The sequence below is a fragment of the Misgurnus anguillicaudatus genome, chromosome 12 (assembly GCF_027580225.2).
Source record: "Misgurnus anguillicaudatus chromosome 12, ASM2758022v2, whole genome shotgun sequence".
Taxonomy (NCBI): domain Eukaryota; kingdom Metazoa; phylum Chordata; class Actinopteri; order Cypriniformes; family Cobitidae; genus Misgurnus; species Misgurnus anguillicaudatus.
Genome location: NC_073348.2, coordinates 15,195,161 through 15,204,800, shown reverse-complemented (window position 1 = coordinate 15,204,800; position 9,640 = coordinate 15,195,161). Strand labels below are relative to the sequence as shown.

At 36.5% G+C, this 9,640-nt stretch overlaps 1 long non-coding RNA gene across 1 annotated transcript; it reads left to right on the top strand.

Moving 5' to 3' along the window:
* The first annotated feature begins 229 nt into the window (after positions 1 to 229).
* On the top strand, positions 230 to 6,328 carry LOC129447412 (uncharacterized). Its single transcript, XR_008645464.2, has 5 exons — positions 230 to 960; positions 4,075 to 4,121; positions 4,212 to 4,353; positions 4,566 to 4,685; positions 4,892 to 6,328. It is a non-coding gene; the product is annotated as an uncharacterized lncRNA (long non-coding RNA).
* Positions 6,329 to 9,640: the final 3,312 nt, after the last annotated feature.

Below are 9,640 nucleotides of genomic sequence, written 5' to 3'. Positions count from 1 at the left end.
CACTGGGTTATTTTCTGGGTAATTTTCACTGAGAGTGGAATCAATACACCCCCTTCCCCACCCGGACTCAACAACCCAGCTCATTGGGTCAAATCAACTCGGCGCAGATTCAGGTTGCAGCACACGGGCTGACTGAATTTGAGGTGGATGCAACGCACACTAATATTTGGAGAAATAAGGTTCGTATCAACATATTTATTATAACATATATTTTTAAACCTATTTATTCAATTCAATTTTATTTATATAGCGCTTTTCACAATTTGGTAATTGTATCAAAGCAGCTTTACATAATAGATGCAGTGAAAAGCACAGAAAATCGACAGATAGCACAACATAATACACGATAGTACAAGCAGCTAAATTTGCTGCGGCTTTAAATCAACATTATAAGCGAACGTATTACTAATGTGACTAATTTATACACGTATCATAATTCCGAGGGCTATATAAAGACGTAAGTGCCATTACATTCAGTTTTACATGGCATTAAATACGCCGCCAGCTTCGTTCGTTTAGGTTGGCTTGTTTGATATGCCCGTTGGATAGTAAATACGTTTTCTACTGTTTTTGTTTAATGTTTTAAACGTCCCCTTTGGACAAAGCCTTAAGTTTTTTTCTTAACTAACGTTATATGACGACATTTACGTTACTTCAAAGCCCAGTTAACTGTTAACTTAAAACGAGATTAATATAAGTTAAAGTAAATGCATTCTTTGCTTTTTCAGATTATTAAAATGAGATTTTTGACAATTACAGCCCGTAACAAATCTCTGGTAATTAATTACTGAAAACCATTTTTTGTACACGAACAGTTAAAGCAGCCCATCCCCCGCTGTACAGCAGTGCTGCTGGGTCAAAACAACCCAATTGCTGGAACATCTGTCGCGGGGATTTTGGATCGTCAGCAGGACTTTACAAGCAGACATTCTTCAGCGGTTCTTTTCTGGTGAAATAAAGGTCTGTATTCGTCTTTGTATAATTTAATCGATACCTATTGTCAAAAGTGTTGTCCAACAACGAGGGCATTTCATTACGTTTAGTCAACAACATCAGTCGAGTGCTTGAAATAACTTTTTGTGAGCAGATGCGCATTTTTCACCACAGAACGAGGTAACGTTGGACAATATATTTAATGTGGTAATAATGGCGATTAACATGGACTATAATTATACTTTATTATTATGAGTATAGACCATTTCATCGGACGCACGCGTGTCGCGGGTACGCGTCTGGTGTTTACTTCCGGTTTAATGGTCAGACTAGTGCCTCAAATGAATTCTGGAACAAATTACCTCGGCAAAAATAACAAATGTTTTGGTTTCCTAAAGGCAGGGGGAGACGGCGATAGCCGATTTGTACTTAGCAACGTTAGCTCAGTGTAGTTTTTATACGCTTTAGCTATGAAATAAGAACTGAGGTAATTTACTTGTTGTTTATTTTGCTTGATATCAGAAATTAACTACTCTAAAAAGACTTTTTTGTTATTTATTCTTAGCCGAGTTTACCGGAAGTTGTTTGTAAATGAGAAGATTCAACTAACTTTAATATGTCCATTAAAGCCTAAGTTAATCACAATCTGTGACATTCAAATCTGCGTCCGTGCTTATCCAGCGAAAGCAGTTTACGTGTATGAAACAAACATTCAGATATATGTTATTCCAGTACTTATTCCAGAAGTACTGGAATAAATCTTTATAGTTCAGATATAAACACTGCTGTCTACGAAAATGATCAAAAGAGATTAAATCGTCTTTTCGACAGTGACAATGCTTCAAATATAGTTTCTCTTTAGTACAACATTAATGCAGGTGGTGACAAGTGAATTAAAGGCGGGGTGCATGATCCAGAGGTGTAAAGTACTTAAGTAAATGTACTTCGTTACTGTACTTAAGTATTTTTTGGGCTACTTTGTAGTTGTACTGAGTATCAAAAATATAAGCAACTTTTACTCTCTACTCAATTACATTTTTGATTGGGTATTTGTACTCTTTACTCCACTACATTTGAAATAACACTTACCGTTACTCGCTACATTGTTAATTCGTCAACGAATAAAAATTTGACGAAAGTGTCAGAGGGTGATGATGGATAGAATCTGTGGTTGCGAGGTACGCACACACACACAACTGAGGGACTTCATGTGGCGCTATGCAGGGCAATCGTATGAAATCAAAGTACTGCGAGGGCGAATCAAATGCATACGGAGAAGTCTGGTCTCGCGGTACTTTGATGTCAAACCCTGAATGGCTTGCGTTGAGCCACCGTAGCGGGACATCTGCGTGTATGTCAATAACTGTTGAGAAAAGTTTGCGTCTGGTCTGAGAGAAGAGATAAAGAGTAAACATATGGATGCATATCACATTTGATTCTGTCACGGGACCCTTTGTTAAACTTGTGATGCTACAATCAAAACAAAGTGACGCGAGATCGCAGGAGGGTCATCCCGCAACTCAAAGGCAAGCACAAATGTTTTATACTGATGTTTATCAGCTACATAACTTGATATAACTTACTTATAAATAAACCAGCGATGTCCTGTACTGATTGCCTGAGTAACTTAAGTACATTATAAGATTGATAATAAGTGTACAATTTCAATGTCCTCACATTAAATCAAGTATGCTGTAATGTATTTACTGTAAAGAGGGATGCATGACTGAAGAAATGTAGTGCACTTAATGTGAGATAGTGCTGTTACGTCTACTACATGTGTTTTCAATTAATCTTTCAAATGAACAACTTCACGTTTTTAATATGCATTATCAACTTTCTGTTACTGTATATTAACTGTAACAACCTACTGGACTCTAATACTGGAATTTTTGAAATATTAAGATTATAACTTTTTTAGGATTGGCCTATATAAGAATATTTGGTAACACTTTACAATAAGGTTCATTAGTTAACATTAGTTAATGTATTAACTAACTTGAACAAACCATGAGCAATACATTTGTTACAGTATTTATTCATCTTTGTTAATGTTAGGTAATAAAAATGTAAGCTTTAATTGTTTGTTCATGTTAGTTCAGAGTCCATTAACTAGGTTAACAATGTTTTAATAAAGTATTAGTAATTGTTGAAATTAACATTAACAAAGATTAATAAATGCTGTATAAGTGCAGTTCATTATTAGTTCATGTTAACTAATGTAGCTAACTAATGTTTACTAATGAACTTTATTGTAAAGTGTTACCATATTTATATCACAAAGTTAGGCTATATATTTGTCAGCATGGCACCTTCAAGTACACAATGACACTAGATTAAAGTTAAATGGGTTTAAATTAAATTTAATGTAGATTTCGTCAACTAAAATCTCATGGTATTTAGTTGAATAAAATTAGACTAAAACTAAATCAATTCAGATGACAAAAATATGACTAAAACTTAATTAAATTTTAGTCAAAAGACTATGACATTGTTAAATCTGTGTTTGTTCTGCCAGGTAAAATTTTGTTTGATTTCTTTTCTAAATTAGGAAGTAAAACCTCATAAATAAACTTTCTTGGTTTTCACTGACCAACAATGTCTCTTTGTGTTGAGGACTAGTGCATCTTTGAGCCAACATTCAGTACGAGTAAAAATACTTAAGTACTTTTAAATTGGGTTACTTTAATACTTTTACTCAAGTCGTATTTAAATTGGTGACTTGTAACTTGTAGTGGAGTAATTTTTATAGTAAGGTATCTGTACTTTTACTCAAGTATGGCTTTCAGCTACTCTTTACACCTCTGGCATGATCTCTGAAAGCCAATGTTGACATTTAAAATCACCTAAACAAATTAATGAGTATGAATGGTCTATTACAGGGGTGGCGAACGTCGGTCCTGTAGAGCCGCAGTCCTGCAGAGTTTAGCTCCAGCTCTAATCAAACACACCTGAACAGGTAATCAAGGTCTAAAGAGTTACTAGAAACCTTCAGACGGGTGAGGTTTCATCAGGGTTGGAGCTAAAAACTGCAGGGCTGCAGCTCTTCAAAACCGACGTTCACCACCCCTGGTCTATTATCTATATTGATAGAAAAAAATGCATCACTTACAGCTAAAAGTTTGTGTTTTTCTGTTTTAGGTGGTCCGAGTTTCCATGAGTTTCCTAGGCTAACTACCCCAGGCATGGTATGTTAATATACTGTCTTTATCATATGGTAACAAGAGTTTTATTTAGTCTTTTTTTTAGAAGTTGTTTTTTGTTATTTTTGCATTTAGATTGCACAAGACTTTTACACATTACACCAGGATGCAGCTCCAAAACTCTTCGAGAAATGGCTCCCTTGATATACCGATAGGATCTTGCATTTTTCTAAACCAGAACCAAAGCTTCCATGTTCAGTTGAGGAGATGACACAAGGTAAAGTTTCTCCACTATTTTAATATTATGGGCCAGATTTACTAATAGCAATTTAATAAAGACACCCACTGATAAATTAATGAAGAAAATTTTTGGCAATAATTGCTGTTGGGAGATTTAGCACTTTCTCCACTCATCTTCATTTATTTGAAATGCCAGACAGTTAACCGACATTATCTGAACATATTGCTTTTCAATTTCTGCTGCTACAGATGCAAAGGGATATCTTGCATTAAAGCTGCTCCCTGTTTTGCTTCCACCCTTCAAAACTGCCAGAAAAAGTCCGGCCCAGCATTGATGATGGCAAAAAAGCTTTCATCGACATTCAGCGTGTAAGTACAAATCAAGAAATTTACTTTAATACTTTATTTACCAGGTATTTAAATAAACTACCATTCAAAAGTTTAGGACATTATGTTAGTGGCTGTCTTAAAATGGGCAAGATCAAGTTGTAATAACTCCCAAACCCATCACCCATACCCACACCCTGACACCCCCCAAGTTTCACCTTAACTCATTTGCATTGTATGTCCTTTAGGTTGGAACAAATATGATGGAGTACCTCCAGCAGGCTGAAGCATCAGGACTTTACCCTTATTTCCTGTCACTTGAAAAAGGACACATGAGTCCCAGGCATTCGTCATCATTGGAGGAGAAACTTTGGACAAGGCACTTAGATTGGGGTAGTAGAAGCACTACATTCTTGCAAGTAAATGACAAGAGGTTTTTTGAATAGACTGGGTTTCAGGTACAAGAGTTATCATTTTAGTTTTTTTACAGACTTAAAGGTGCTCCAAGCGAATCTGTGTGACGTTACTTTTTGTTGATGTTTGAACTGTTTTCAAACAAACGGAGCGTAGCTAACTCCTCCCCTCCCTTCCGTGCGTTCATGAACGCGCACAACCCTCACCCCCAAATCCTTCTTGTCGTTAATTGGCTGGAACACTTTGTTATCCTTTCTGGTGGTAGGTTTGGCCACTTTGTTTTATTGCAGTTTGTGGAGCCTAGGCTGTCTACAGAGATCACATTTTTTTACAGTGTGATCAGCGGACAGGCAGCAAGCAGATAGTGAGGAGATGTTTGCTGTATGTAACAGAAAATGTTTTATGGTCTAAAACGTGTGAATTCACTTACAGCACCTTTAAGGAAGAGTATTACTTGATGAATATTAATGACATGTTTATGAAATGTTACACTGGCAAAATGCTGTATTTCATAGGTTTTTTTTTGTGTGTGTTCATAATGTAGACTAAAACAATACTGCTTTGTAACAAACAAAGGTTCTTAAAGGTATATTATGAATTTCATGAATTTTTTTTAAATGTTAAAACATATAGGGGCGGTTTCACAGACAAGGATAAGACTAGTCCTGGACTAAAGTAAATGTAAGAGCTCTCCAAACTGAAAACTACTTGCACTGACATATCTTCAAAATTCACCAGTGCCCTTTGTTTTCCCTCAAAATGCACACAAGTAATGTTTTTATTAAGACATGTTTGTTCAAACTTGTTATATTTCCTAATTAATAACTAAGGACTAGCCAATCCCTGTTCGGGAAACCACCCCTTACACTTTTGCAATTAGAGGCAAGTGAAGAAATTTGTTTAAAATTGTTTAAAAATGGAATTTTATTATTTATTGTATTTATAGTTTTGTATGATCTCCTGAATTTTTTATTGAGCTATTGTGTACAAAGTATACGTTACACACATTGTATTTGTTACATTACACAAAGTGTAATATGCAAAAAAATATTAATGAAAAATAAAGTTAATACAATATTGACCTGTTTGTTTATCTTGTGGTTTTTAATTTTAAATGATAATCTTAAAAGGAATAAAAATAACCCTATATACATTTTTAACCAATTTATGAAGTCAAATTAACCCATCATTTTAGTAAAAAATAACCCAAGTTTTGGGTAGAAAAAACAACCCATTGGCTGGGTTAAAATTATTAACCCAACTTCTTGGGTTAATTTAACCCCATATGGGTTCTGTCCTATATTTACCCAGCAGTTAGGTTTGGGTTGTTTTTAACCCATTGTTTTTTAGAGTGCACAAAAGGTCTGGACGTATAAACACCAAGCAAAGAAATGCTGAAACAGGCAGCTTAAATATACTCAATGAAGCAAGCCACAGGTGTCTATATATATTAGGGATGGGAAGATTCACTGATTCACTCAGTGCTTTGGCATAAAAAATTAGCAATGCATCGGATTAAAACTGTGCATCTGATACAATTTTGCATCACGATGCATTGTTTCTAGAATATTTTCCATCTGTAAAAAACAGATTTATTTATGTATAATTATTAGTGGATGCGCTATACTTTTATTATTTAGAAAGTAGGGCTGCACGTTTTCAAGTTTTTAATTAACCATTAACCAACACCCTTAGCGGTTAATACTCGGTTAACCATATTATGCGCAAGGCAACCCAGAGATACAGACACACGAGAAAGGGGTAGTTAATTTTTTAACACCTTTAATAACTGGTTGGACCACATTTAAAACGAAATTAATTTATAGAAATAAAACGCAGTGGTAAGGACAGAGCAGCTTAAGTATGTCACTGACTTTGCGTTTGCGGGGATGGTAGGCTGGGCGAAGGTACTCGCAGGCTCCGCGGCCGCCTCTCTATGATGCCTGGGTGTTGGCTGGGTTTGTCGCGATAGTTGGTGAAACGGGGATTACCGGTGCTTCAGCCTCTCACCGGTTAGATCACTTGCCCACCCCGACACCGTCTTTCACAGTCGTTTTGATATTTTCTTGTAATTAAATCATTTAGCTTCGTTAGAGAGAGCAAACACTTACAACTGAATGTGTCTGCTGTCTGAATTCACAGCGGAGCTGAACGCGAGTCATGTCACAGAGCAGCAGGTGTCAGATTTCATTTATTTCTGTCAGAGTTTGCGAGGCGAGCTGACTGACCAGATGATGACAGAAGCCGCGTGCTTACTCGTTTTTGTTATAACGCACATGTATGATGTTTAATATAAGCGAGATAGTTTTGTTGTATTTTTTATCAAGAAAAATAATAAACCCATAATTCAAGCAGCGCTTTATGGAGGAGTAGCCGGTTGCACTGCTTGGACGAGTTCTGCGAGAATTACCTGTGCACATTGACTCAAGCACTTAATTAAACCAGCTGTTGCACTCACATTGCACACAAATTCATACGCGATTTAATGCAGCTTACGCAAGAGCTGCATTTAAACAATTGCGTAATTCAAAAGTGAAAGTAAAATGTGCAGGTCTGCATGCATTAACCAGTGGGAAAATTCTGTCACCGCAGCAACCCTAGGTTGTACATGAAGTATATAAGCACTGGATTGCAATACTTGCATTTTGCCCTGTCATTCTCGATTTTAAAGTGCTCCCACGCTGTGCTTTTCTTTGCCCGCTTCATATTAGAAAACTGGTCATGATTACTTCTTGTGGACATTACAAATGTCTAGGAGCGCTTTGGCGGTATCTGGTGGTGCAAAAATGTATTACAACTAAATTCAATGCACGCCATTGATGCCACTTAACCGAGCAAAATGTTTCACTTGGTTAAACAATTTTAAACGGTTAATCGGTTAACCATGGACACCCCTATTAGAAAGTGACCAATATTTTGAGATTGCTTGCTACGCACAGCCGATTTATCACCTGCTGACATATCACAACACTACGGAAATTGAGGCGTGTTATGAAAGTTAAATAGAACATAACATGGCAGAGGTAGAGCTGCATCCTTCACAGAGTAATTACAAATCCAATGTGTGGAAACTATCTGTACCACATTAAATTGCATGGCATCAAATTTTTTCCTTGCATCATACTGTATTGAATAATGTTGACATAATGTTAAACTAAATTGAAATTGGAACGCACTGCATTGTAATGGGGTGAATCGTATCGCAACAGTAGCTGCTTCATATGTATCTTTAATGTATTGTATCATAGGTTATGCATCGAAATGTTTATTGCATTGGCCTCAGTTATGGAGATGCATATCCCTAATATATTACATTTATATTACATTCAGTAATTTAGCAGACGCTTTTGTCCAAAGCGACTTACAGAGGTAAACAATAGAAGCAAAAAGAGCAACACAAGAACAGCAAGTGCACTGGATCTAGTCTCAGAATCAGCAACTGGCAGTGGGTTTGAATACGTGATAGTGATTTTTTTCCCTTTTTGGGATGGCACCACAAGCCATCCCTCAGTGGCGGAGCACTAGGATCGAGAGGGTACATAATTTTGTATAAGTGAGTGAAGATAAGGGTGAGCTGACACAGTGGAAGCTTTAAAGGCCTGGAGCAGAGCTTTGAATTTGATGCAACCTGCTATTGGAAGCCAGTGTAACCTGACAAAGAGAGGAGTGACGTGCCCCCTCCTTAGCTCATTGAAGACCACATTTGCCGCTGCATTCTGGATCATATTTAGGGGTTTGGTTGTGCAGGCTGGGAGACTGGCAAGTAATGCATTGCAATTGTCCGTTCTGGACAGAACAAGAGCCTGCCCAGATAGGAAAGATCAAATTTTTCTAATGTTGTAGAGGATGAATCTACAAGGGCAGGGGCGTTGTTAGGCCATTTTTAGTTAGGCCATTTAATTCTTCTCAGCCCCCCTAAAAATTTTACAGGGATTTGTGATCCCTTCGGTCCCCTTTAAATTTCATTTGAAAACGGCAGCAGGGCAGACTTTGGCTCTTTCTGTGTTGATGAGATTAACTGTGTTGGACTGGACTGCTGCCTTGAACTTGAAAACGCATCATGTGCGCAGCACGGCGCTTCCAACCCAACAATAGCACGCACTGACAAAGCTAAATGAGTTCATGTTTGCGTCTTTTAGGTTTTAGGACAAATACACATTAACATGTCTCAAAATAGATGTCTTAGTGCAAGGGTCTTAAACTCAAACTGGCTTGGGGCCAATTCTAAGACAGACATTTCATTGGGGGGGCGCAAAGCTATTTTAACGTTCAAAAAGTACAATATTTCTGTAAATGTCATGTTAAATTCCTATTATTTAATGTATAATAATACTTGAAAATATATAAGCAGTGGTTATATCTTTTAAATTTACATTATTTTATTAAAGTAAGTAAATATTTTCTTAACCTTATCTTAAATAACTAAGACCTATTAAAACCTTGCACTAAACTAACAAATTTAATTCCTGTATAAATGTATAAACTATTATAAAAAATACCACCAGTAAGTGTTTCTGTTTTGGATTGTTTTCATTGTATTGACTCCATTGTGTTATTTCAGTTTTAATTAATTTTCAATTATA